General features: G+C 39.1%; 1 long non-coding RNA gene and 1 pseudogene across 2 annotated transcripts in view; both read left to right on the top strand.

Annotated features, from left to right (window-relative positions):
* The first annotated feature begins 565 nt into the window (after positions 1-565).
* The window catches only part of LOC110351130 (uncharacterized), a 282,837-nt gene continuing 271,497 nt past the window's right edge, over positions 566-11,905 (top strand). The window contains exon 1 of one of the 2 annotated variants that reach the window (XR_002398214.2): positions 566-2,007. This is a non-coding gene — a long non-coding RNA (uncharacterized LOC110351130). The remainder of the gene's footprint in view (positions 2,008-11,905) is intronic. The other variant, XR_015438827.1, reaches the window with a different exon arrangement.
* Positions 8,602-11,256, top strand: LOC101700313 (zeta-crystallin pseudogene; annotated as a pseudogene).

Here is an 11,905-nt window from a genome sequence, read left to right as displayed (position 1 = left end):
TGTAAGCCACAGGAAAATCAAACACCTGGCCCTAAAGGTATTCACTATCACTGAGCCTGCTTTGAAACCCGAGGACAAATTTTCCAAGGCAACTTTATTCAAAGCCTTACCCACTATTACTGAGTCTGAGGCTTCTCCTACTTGCCCCTCAGGTGCTGAGGGTGGGGCTCCTAGGCCAGTCATAACTGAAGCCAATACAGGGCCATATCAGTCCTTAGCTAAGTTGTTCAGGCCCCTCAAAGACAATATCCCTTACAGAAAGTAAATGACAGCTATGGGACTACTCATGTTTATATGTCTTTTCCTCTTAGTGACTAAGATAGATCAAATGAGATCTAGAAAAGTTTTCAGAAAACCCTAATGAGTACATTGAGGCCCTTAGAAAACTTACACAGATCTATGAACTACATTGGAAAGATGCAATGTTACTTTTAAGATTAAATATTGACTTGTAGTGAGAGATAAGCTGTTACTACATTTGTAGATAAATATTATCTTAAATTTAGAAGGTCAAAAGACAGGCAGCTAGGGGAACATCGAATTCCTACTGCAGTACAAACAGTTCTCAGACAAGGCCAAGGGCCCCACTGGCCTGCCAACCAGACAGGAGTTTAGAATAGGAGACACTTTTCAGGCATATATTCTTGAAGGTCTAAGAAAGATAAGAACTAAGCCCTTCAGTTATTGTAAATTACCAGCTATTTATCAAGAGAAAGATGAGAACACCACTGCCTTCTTAGATCATTTAAAAGAGGCTTTAATGAAACATACATCCCTAGCACTTGATTTCATGGAAGGACAGACTTCTTTTTTTTTTTTAATTTTGGTACCAGGGATTGAACTTGGGACCTTGTGCTTGCGAGGCAGGCAGCAGCAACAGTGAGCTAAATCCTCTGATCCTAGACTATTCTTAAAGACAGTTTTATTACCCAGTTATCCCCAGATATTAGGAAAAAGTTACAAAAGATGTCTTTTGCTCCAAATAGATCTCTTGATACTTTATTAAAATTGTCTCCTTAGTATTTTATAATTGAGACTCAGAGGGAGTCAAATGGAGAAAACAGAGACCAAAAGAAAGCAGCTGCTTTAATCAGGGCCTTAAACAGAACAGATCCTGGGTCTGATGCTCAAGGTCCCAAGAATTGCTCAATGACTGCTAACCTCACCTGCTATTGCTGCAGAAAGCCAGGACACCTTAAGAGGGACTGCCACCTTAAGAGGTCCTCTAAGCCATTACCTGATTGCCAAGGTGGACACTGAAAGTTGAACTGAGCTCTGAGGTGTGGGCCTCAGAGCTCAGACACGTCTTACCAGCTGGTCCAGCAAGAGTAAAGGGCCCAGGGGCACTCTCTGCCTTCTCTTTCTGGCTGAACTGTCATCTCCACGGAGGAGCCCCAGTCATCATACCTTAGCAAAAGGGTTCACTGGAGAGGAGGTAACTTGTTATTTCTCACAACCCTTGGGCCATAACTGGGATGGTTTTCTTTTTACACATTCCTTTTAATTATGCCTGTTGGGAGCAATGCTACATAATTCTAGGGAAAAATCATTTGGTTAGCCTAGTTCTCTTGCCTACAGCCCAGCTACAGAATAACTCCAGTTTGGCCTCCGGTCACAACTGAGACTTCAGTGATCCAGTGATGCTGTGATTCTCCAGGACAAGAAACATCCTGGGAGAACAAACATCTGCTCAGTTCCTCATTGTTCTTGGACTGATTAACATCTTGTTTGCCGGAGATGTACTGAACTCTCTGCAAGCCTTCCGTTACACCTTGTTTATCCCAATGTGAACTATTGAACTCTCTGCAAGTCATCTGTTACATTTGTTTCTCCCGATGTACTGAATAAAAGGTGTGGTAAGCTGGGGGCTTTTGTCTTTGCTGCCCAGAGCAGCACTGATCAGACCCAAAGCTCAGCTTCTTCTCGGTCTCATTTTTCTACCTTTCCTGTAATTCGCCGTGTGCTGCCGTGGCTCGCAGGAGACCAGGACTAACTGCAGAGGTTCTGGTAACGTCCCCTTCCCCTGTCCCCTACAATGCCTAAAAGTTCAGTTCCCTTCCTGGGGAGAAAAATTTTATCTTGTTTAAATAACTATAGTTTAAAACTATAGTTTTCCCTATGACATGGTCTTACAATATGTAGTTGATACAGTGTTATGTGCACCCTGAGAAGAGCTTTCTAGCCAAGACACCTGTGATCTGCTGAATTTTCTAGTAGACAGGAGTTATAAGATTTCTAGATCTAGGGCACAACTTTGCAGCCTTGAGATAAAATACTTGAGTCTTATCATATCTAAAAGAACCCAAAGACTGGGGGAAAAAAGAATTAAACCAATTGTTTCCCTCCCACAGCCCAAGACTTTAAAGCAGCTAAAGGGATTCCTAGAAATTACAGCCTTTTGTTGTCTTTGGATAGCAGGGTATGTGAGGTTGTGCAATGCCTCTACCAGCTTATAAAAGATGCCCAAAGGACAGACACACATATTTTAACCTGGGAACCTGATTCTCAAAAATCACTCCAGAAGCTTAAACAAGTGCTTCTAAATGCCTCATCATTGAGCCTATCAACAGGGCACTGCTTTCCTTGTATGTTGATAGAAGGTGGAACATGTCTTTGGAAATGCTTATACAAGATTAGGGACCCACTCAACAGCCTGTAGGGTAGTTGAGTCATAAATTAAATATCATAGTGAAGAGATGACCTACATGTCTTAGAGCTGTGACTACAGTACCTCTCCTGGTATTAGAGGAAGTGTATTACAGATACCCTGAGATACATATTTTCAGAGTGGGTTTAAATAGAGCCTAGCCAGCACTGATACTGAGAGAAATTGCCTAGGTGACTAGATAGAGAACTCGAAATGTCCTGAAGACCTCTTTGTCCTAGAGCAGAGATTTTTTTCTGGACTATTACCTGTCTGTCCGTCCCCAGGGGTAATAGCTCTCTTTTACAGGCTGTGATTTTAGAACTTTTTGATTCAGAGTCATTTGTTAGAAATTAAGACCTAAAAAATATAGTTAGAATATTTTCATTTTCTCTCTCATTCTCTTTTAAGAGGCTGAAAAAGTCAGCCATTCAGGTTCTTTGATTACTGGTTTAATTTTCTGCTTTGCAAAATTGTTATGCTATTAGTCAACCATAGCTTTTGTCTCTGGAGACATGTTTTGCTAAGGTTTAGAGGTCTACGCTGGGAAAGTTCTTGATGTTAATTATTTCTTTGCACCTGAGGTGGTTAGGATTTAGTTCTTGTGCCATACTTAGAGTCACTCTTTTGTGTCTTCTCCACTGCCCTGCCCCTGAGAAATAACAAGTTTACAACAGTTTTTGGTGCAAGACAATTCTCTCCTCTGTGGATGCTGGATTTCAAGACCAAGTTTCCAGAATAGTGAGTTTCCCCTCCCTGGGACCCTTCCAGAGTGAAGCTGACCTTCACTTGTCCTTGGGCCATATTAAAAAAACTGGTCTAGATTTAATCCTAAAACTCAAGTAAATGTAAAATTTTCAGTCCAAGTTTATGTGCCTTTCAGCCATTAGACAGAACTAGAGATTAACTCCTCTTACTCCCTGCCCCCCAGAATAATGCAGACTGATTTTTATAGCACAGGGCAGGCTGACTGATTTTTGTAACACAGATAAGTTCTTGATAGAACAAAACATTCTTAGGGAACTTTATGAGTTTAATAATAGTTTTAAGCAAAAACAGGTATTAAAGAATAGGCACAGCCTCTTGTGCCTCACAGAGGATTGCCTCTTGTCAGATTTCTCTCCAGAACATTTTGCCAGGATGGCTGCTATTCTCAGAGATATGTTAACTGAGGCTCTAAAAAGGAAGACCTATAGCTAAGCCTGGTCCAAGGGTCGCATGCAAAATGTGAAAAACTGACATAGGTAGACATCTGCAACAGGACAGATGAGAGCCTTGGCAGGCCTTCTTCCCCAGTTATTTAGAATACATACTTAGCTCCAAAGAGTGCCACCTAGTCTCTTTCTATACCTAAAGTTGGCTTACACACTTACCCCTAGAAGTAGTTAAAATTATCTTTTAACAGTCTGCCCTTATAGAGGAAACAGTTACATGTTTCATGTTACCCCAATTTTCATAACCTTATGGGACACATATTCCAGTAAACATTGCTAAATATATTATTGTGATACGTTTACATAGGTCATCATCAAAAGGTTTAGTTTTCTGTGGGGGAAAGTAGATTTTTTAAAAACTGTATATCCTTTTATTGGTACATTTTAGGTATACAGTATAATGACATTCATCATTGGAAATTTGCACCTTTACATATTCTCTTGGTTCTTAGTTTTTCCCCCTTCCCCTGCCCTCCCTTCAACCCCTCCATCCCTCCCTATTTACAAAGACTTTGTTTCCATTCCCTTCTTTCCTTTCCCCTACCCCTCCTTCCCCTCCCCCTTTGCCCCTTTTCTTCCTATTTCACATTATCTATTATACCTTTTAGTTCTTATTTACACTTTAAGTTTCTCACACTAGAGAAACCATTCGGTATTTACACGTGTCCTATTTATTTCACTTAAGAGTATCACCTCAATGTGCATCCATTTAGCAATAAATGTCTCTAATTTCTTATTTTTATGGCTGAGTAGTACTCCATTTTATAAAAAAAACACATTTTCTTTATCCAGTCTCCAGTTAATGGTCAGTAGGGCTACTTCCAAGCTTCAGCTATTACAAATTGTGCTGCTATGAACATGGGTGCACATATATCACTGTGGTATGATTCTTTTAATTCTTTGGGGAAGATACCCAGCAGGGGAATAGCTGGGTCAAATGGGACTTCCAGTCCTAGTTCTTTGAGGTATCTCCATACTGATTTTCACAGTGGTTGCACCAGTCTACACTCTCACAAGCAGTGGATCAGCGTTCCTCTTGGGGAAGAATAGATTTTATTAAAAGGTGCTCTTGGTACAAAACTAAATTAAGGGACAAAGGCTATGACACTCATTGCTTATTTCATGGTGTACTAAATATATTCATATGTTTTGGGTGTATAGGTCTTCTAAGATAAAAAACCAGGATTGTTTATAGTGTTAATCTTTTTTTAGACTCAGATATCTGCCTTTCTCTTGTGCTCCAGCTACTTGTGTTAAGAGATACATGTCAAACCAGCATGAGATGACAAGTTAAATAATAGTTTTTTTAAACTTATGTGATGTGTTTGCTATTATATGTATGTCACTACACTTAGAAACACTCAGGCACCAAGCAGTCTAAACAATGTCACACACTAAAAATTAGAGGCTAGACATTATAAACTTCTAAGGAACATTTATAGGCCTGTATATTCTCCTTAGATGGCGTCCTTTTGAAGGATAACAAATTAAGTGAGTTTCTTTGTGTCATTTAATGTCTTACGATCCGATGGAGATGTTTGACTAAAAAGGCTATCCTGTACCAAGATGGACATTTAAACGTGTTGCAAAGATAATGTTATCATGATTATTATGCTAAAATACTATATGTGGCTGTTGATCTCAAGTTTTCTCTGTAAACTATATAACTATTGTCTGTTAACATTCTGCAGGGATGCAACTACTAAAGCAATAATGGCTGATATGAAATAACAATCCTCTGGCTGTTCTTTATATTTCAAGGTGTTTGATATCTTGGTAAATTATAATAGTTAAGCTCACTGCTCTCACTGCAGTGCTAGTGTCACTGATCTTCTCTTCTGGGTGTTCAACAACCAAAGTTTGGAGACCAGAACTAGAAAAGTAACTGGGCTAAGAAGATAGCTAATATTTTGGCCCTGGGCCTCCAAGGTCAATGAGGACCCAGGACATGAGGGATCCTACAATTTTGATGAATAACCCAACTACATGAACAGGGAGATTGTTGGGCCCCAGAGGACAAAAAAAAAATCAACAAATGTATAATGTGCCAAAAGAGGGTAACCAAGAGGAAATGTCTCCCATGGTTTCACCAAAGGCATGTTCAAGCAAGATTGTGACTCATTCTGACAGTTGACACTGACAGAGGAGCTGAGAGACTCTATACATCATTCCAAAGGAATGCCTGGGTAGACTTAACTGACCTTGATTGACAGTAAGAGTTTAATTTTGATTGATATAGGCCTCACTTTAACTTGATATTAAACACCCAGTAGAAAAGTATAACTAAAAGTTATATAAAGTCAAGATGATAGTAATAAAGCTAGATATAAAAAGGGGCTAAAATTGCTGACCCTTCTGGCAGTTTCCAGCTATACTGGTAGCTGACCACTGCTATGAGTTATTAGGAAAAACTACACTAGAATCTATAAGAGCTCCATAAGAGTCTTTAAATTGCTTAATTAAAATTATCTTTCAAAATCATCAAACTCTCCATTTTCTTACGATTAAAACTAGAAAGAGTTATAACAAAAATATCAAACTTATAATCAGTAAAAGGACCTAAGAACCAGTGGGTTACAATCACTATTCTAGTCCCTTAAGTACAGTTTCTAAAGATAACTCTTTCCCCAACCTGCTTTCCATTGTAGTGCTCATGCTTTGATTATGCATGCCATAATTTCTTGGAAAATTTGTTTATTTTTGCCTACAGACTGCCAAACTCCAAGTGATCATGTAGATGGAACCAATGATAAATGTGCTAAACTCCTTTTACTGGAATCCACCACATTGACCTTGTGAAGAGAGTTCATAATTGCTAAACTACATCATGACTTCTATCTGAAGGGCATTAGATTAGTTCCCTGGAGAGGGCCCCAGATTGCAGTCTCCCTTACATCAATCCTTCTCAGCTTGAAGCAGTTAGATGGAAACAACACTCATTCTCTCCTAACTATATTAGAGATACTTCTTCAGAGGGAGGAATATTGTAGACAGCCAAGTCAGTTAGATACATTATAGACAGTTAGGCAGGGACAGGCCCAGGGGAAAGTTAACACAGAAGACAACTGTGGCCTGGGACTCACTCATTGAAGGCCTGACTTTAAAAGAGGAACAACTATATCCACTTACTTCCCCTAGGGATGAACAACAGTGATTGATAGTCTAAATAAGCATCAATTACCTTGGGTGGGGAAACAAAACCTCCCTAGCCCATTCCTTCCCCGGAAAATCCTTGTTCATTCCCTGCACACTTGTTACATGACTTACTTCCCCATTTAATCATTATGTAAGTGACTATACTTGTTGTAATCTTATTGGTTGACCATAGTTTCATCTCATTTCATACCTACCTTGTGATTTCCCATTGGATCAACATTACCTAGTGACTATACTTTTAATCTTATTAGTTGACTACAGTTTTGTTCCACCTTGAACCCACCTCACCTTGTGGCTTTGCTCAGAGACTACATATTTTTTTTCCTTCAGTACCAGAGATTGAATTCAGGACCTTGCTTTTGCAAGTCAGGCATGGTGCCTCTGAGCGAAATCCCTGGCCCCTGATACTATACTTTTAATCTTATTAGTTGACTATAATTTTGTCCCACCTTGAGCCCACCTCACCTTGTGACTTTGATCCAATAAACATCCTTGAGAAGTGGGGTTGGCAGGCTACCCACTTTCCGGACCTTCTTCTATTTCTCTTAGACAGAAGCTATCTTTCAACAAATTCTTCCTACTCTTAACCTCTCTTGTTCCTAGAATTCATTCTTTTATTTTAGAGAACACAAACTCATCATGTCAGACATCTAGCAGGTTGGGAGTTATAATATTGTCATTTGGAGGTCCACATATCATAAGCCCTATATCACTATGAGCTCAAAATCTCCAATACTTGCATTCAAATAAACACATTTTGTTTTTTCATGTCTTCTTACTTATGGACTTGGTATCCTTGTGTTTGGAACATTCCTCTTCTCCCTGTTTATGCAGCAAATTTCCATGCATTCCTTAAAACTCAGCACAAATATTAAAAAAGAACCTACATCTCTTTTCCTCTTCGTGCAAACAGAGCTAGTGATTTTTCTGCTTTTATTGACCTGCATTTGTTCATGTTTCTTTCACTTCATTTTCATCCTGCAGATGTGATTATTTCTTTGCCCATATGTGTTCCTTTTGGATTGAGAGGGGGTGCTTGAGGGAAAGGCTGTAAGATGCAATGTGTATATACATCAATTCGCTAAGATGAATGTTATTATTATGTATCAAAAATATGTACTCATAAGAAGACTCTGTCCTATTCATATCAACTCCTTGATGAAAAATAGACAGGCTCACTAAATGCTGAACAGAGAACTGGTAACTTCCTGGCAGATTACATGGAGTCAAGATCTTTTGATAAATATACATCATACAAATAAAGTAAAAAGATAGCCTCCTGAGGAATGCAATTAAAATAATTAGACATAAGATGTGAGGTATTGTGCAGATGTATACCCAAATGGCCAAATATTTATGAAATATTTATATTGGCTTGAAGATCCTCTAAATCACCCTGGGGACAAGATGTATCAAAATAAATGGAAGTCAGTATATGGAATTTCAGTTAAATAAATTGTTTAAAGTACCCTAAAAAAATAATTAGACATGTTTGGAAACAATTACCACTCATGGGAATTAGGAGATAAAATGATTTCCTGTGCAATTCCATAAAATAAATATAAAACATAAAATAAATCAGATTCCTTTGCCCAAATAATCAGGAAACTTGGGTTATAGTAATTGTTTTGTCAATAACTAGCTATGGTCCAAACTTCCTCCTCATTCCGTGAAGTGAGCAGGAAGGTGGGGTCTCCAAAATTTGGAAACAGCCTGCCCTCTCCCTGCTGTGGAGCCATAGCAGATTTTGACCCCCACTCTGGAGGTGGTATCTAGATCACCATGGCAACTGGACAGAAGTTGATGACAGCTATTAGAGTTTTTGAATTTGGTGGACCAGAAGTGCTGAAACTCCTGTCGGATGTTGTAGTCCCAGTTCCAAAAGACCATCAGGTTCTAATCAAAGTCCATGCGTGTGGTGTCAACCCAGTGGAGACATAGATCTGTTCCGGTACTTACAATAGGACACCACCCTTACCATATACTCCTGGTACCGATATGGCTGGGGTTATAGAATCCATTGACAATAATGTGTCTGCTTTCAAGAAAGGCGACAGAGTCTTCACCACCAGCACCATCTCGGGGGGCTATGCAGAGTACGCTCTGGCCGCAGAGCACACGGTGTACATGCTGCCCGAGAACCTGGACTTCAGGTAGGGAGCTGCCATTGGTATCCTGTACTTCACTGCCTGTCGTGCTCTGCTGCATGGGGCCAGTGTGAAAGCTGGAGAAAGTGTTCTGGTTCATGGAGCTAGCGGAGGAGTTGGACTAGCCACGTGCCAAATTGCTAGAGCTTATGGCTTAAAGGTTTTGGGTACAGCCAGTAGTGAGGAGGGATGAAAGATTGCTTTGCAAAATGGAGCCCATGAAGTATTTGATCAGAGAGAAGCTAATTATATTGATAAAATCAAGAAATCTGTTGGTGAAAAAGGCATTGATGTGATTATTGAAATGTTAGCTAATGTAAATCTTAGTAATGATTTGAAACTTCTGTCATATGGAGGACAAGTAACAGTTGTTGGCAGCAGAGGTTCTATTGAAATAAACCCACAGGACACCATGGCAAAGGAGGCTAGTATAACTGGAATTTCTTTGTTTTCATCAACCAAGGAGGAATTTCAGCAATTTGCATCAGCTCTTCAAGCAGGAATGTAAATTGGTTGGTTGAAACCTGTGATAGGTTCTCAGTAGAGAAGGTCTCTCAGGCTCATGCAAATATCATTCATTGTCCCGGCCCGCGGGTAAGTCAACGGAGACCCTAGAGGGGGGGTGAGAATGACAAAGGACAGGGGACACGAGAGATGGAGACAAGACAGGTTTCTGATCAAGTCTCGTTTATTGCGGAAGCTGCTACAACATATATACCGTAGGGCTAGAGGGGAGGAGCAAGAGGAGGGTACTGGGGCTACTTCCTTGTTGCCGGGTAGATTTGCAGCAGGCCCGGATATGTCCGTAAAAGGCACTCAAGAGTTCTAGCGGGGGGGCAAGGCCCCCCACAATTCATGGCAGTGGAACTGCTAGAAAAATGGTTCTTCTGATATGATGATTCTTTCATGGGCTTCCAGTCTAATTGGGAGGTTTTCTTTCTTCTACCTTATTTACGTTGTCATTAATTAACATTTGTATGATTCAGTGGATTTGTCTTAAAAAAACAAGATTTTTCTTTAGGGAGTAGAGTCAGTGGAGTAAAGTTTATTTAATAGCTGGCAATTGTTTTTTAATGCCTTCTATCTTAAATCAAGGAGTTATAGTAGGAAAGAATGTGGTACTGGTCACTTGGTATTGGTGTACATTTCAGAAATTCTTAACTGATACTTGCTTAACTCCATGCTATTGATTAAAGCATGTTAATTCTAAGTCAGACTGATTACCAAGTCTACTAATCTTATCAAAGGTTCATTAATCATCTCTGATGAGCCCATAGCCAATGGGACCCCACAGACATTCTGGGCTAAAAAAAAAATCCCTTCTCCAAGTTAATCTCATTGCTTGTTACTTAGAAGGGAGAAATTTGTTGATTTTTCCAGTATTTCCCTAAATAGTAGAAAATTCACAGTATCACTGGGTGATTGTCAGTGACCTGTATGTTCTTTGAGGACAGTAGCCTTCTTGGGTCTATGAAGCTAGGTACAGTCACGAAGTAGGGATTTCGTGATCTGTTAGATTTTCAGAGTAGATGAAGTTATCTTTTTGTGTGGCATGGGTCAAAAATTTTTGTTTAACAAGTTCACAAATTTCCCATATTAAGATGATCTGCTTTTGTTTTCTTAACACAATAATCTATTAAAAATTCTACAGAAAATTAAAAAAAAATAACTAGCTATGTGATTTTGACAAAATAAAAATTAGGGTGTCAATTTAAAGCCTTTGGTTGGTGAGGATTCTGTTAACTGAACTGTTTCTTGAACTTCTAGTAACTAAGCTGTACTCTTCTCTCCTTTCAGAGAGCAGATAATACCAGAGGATTATAGATGTTCCTAAATGATTCCTAAATGATTTGGTATCTGGAGGGGGAGGCCACACCAGATATTGATAATTTGAGTAAAAATAATACTGGATGTTACTATTGAATCTAGGGAGAGAGAATGGGTGCTGGAGGATCTCTAGATTGGTCATGTAGAATAATGAGTTAATGAAACAATCCATTATCATTTTGATTTTTAGAACCAACTGTCATGCAGTTACAGTAGAAAGAAGCTAACTTACTGTGTTTAAAAGCCAAAAGCCAAGGGGGATTGTTTTAATAACAGCAGAGGCTGTGACAGCCATGAAGACACCTACCCAGTGATATGTCTTCCCAATGCTGTGGTGAAAGCAGATGGTGGGAATGAATCTGAAAAGAGATTTGGGATTGGAAAAGAGAATTTTCCCTAACTGTGGGGACTTTGAAGGATGAGATAAGGGATATTTCTGGAATTAATCAGTCACCTTAGAGATGAAAAGTTCAGTTTTTCTAATTGTGAAAATGGGTGCATGTAGGATGTCAAGAGCCTCAGGATACAGAAAAGGGTAGAAGAACATATATCATTGGAATTTCATTAAGTTTGTGGTCATAAATATCACCAGAGATTTGCCCTTATTGTTTCGTGGTACAGTAGTTTAGTGAAGTTTGATTTTGCCTTTTGGCTGCAGAAATTATTTCATTTTCAGGGAAGAATTTCTTGTGAGAATTGTTTTCTTAACTCTTAAAGTGAAATCTTAAAATAAAATGTTAGCTAATGAAAACTTGGAGGCTGAATTATCCAGCATTACGAAAGGATGCAGATAAAAGTTTTCATGACCTTTAGTCTGTCAGCAATAAATACCACATTGTCTCTCCTGATAAATATATTCCAGTGGTAGACTTTCTTGTTTGGAAGCCTTTTGTTTTGGCAGAAAAAAAAATATATTC

Source organism: Heterocephalus glaber, unplaced genomic scaffold (assembly GCF_053883595.1).
Source record: "Heterocephalus glaber isolate CG9 unplaced genomic scaffold, H.glaber_assembly_v1.0 deba00001463, whole genome shotgun sequence".
Taxonomy (NCBI): Eukaryota; Metazoa; Chordata; class Mammalia; order Rodentia; family Bathyergidae; genus Heterocephalus; species Heterocephalus glaber.
The sequence above is the reverse complement of the archived record's forward strand: the minus strand, read 5'-3'. Positions and strand labels throughout refer to the sequence as shown.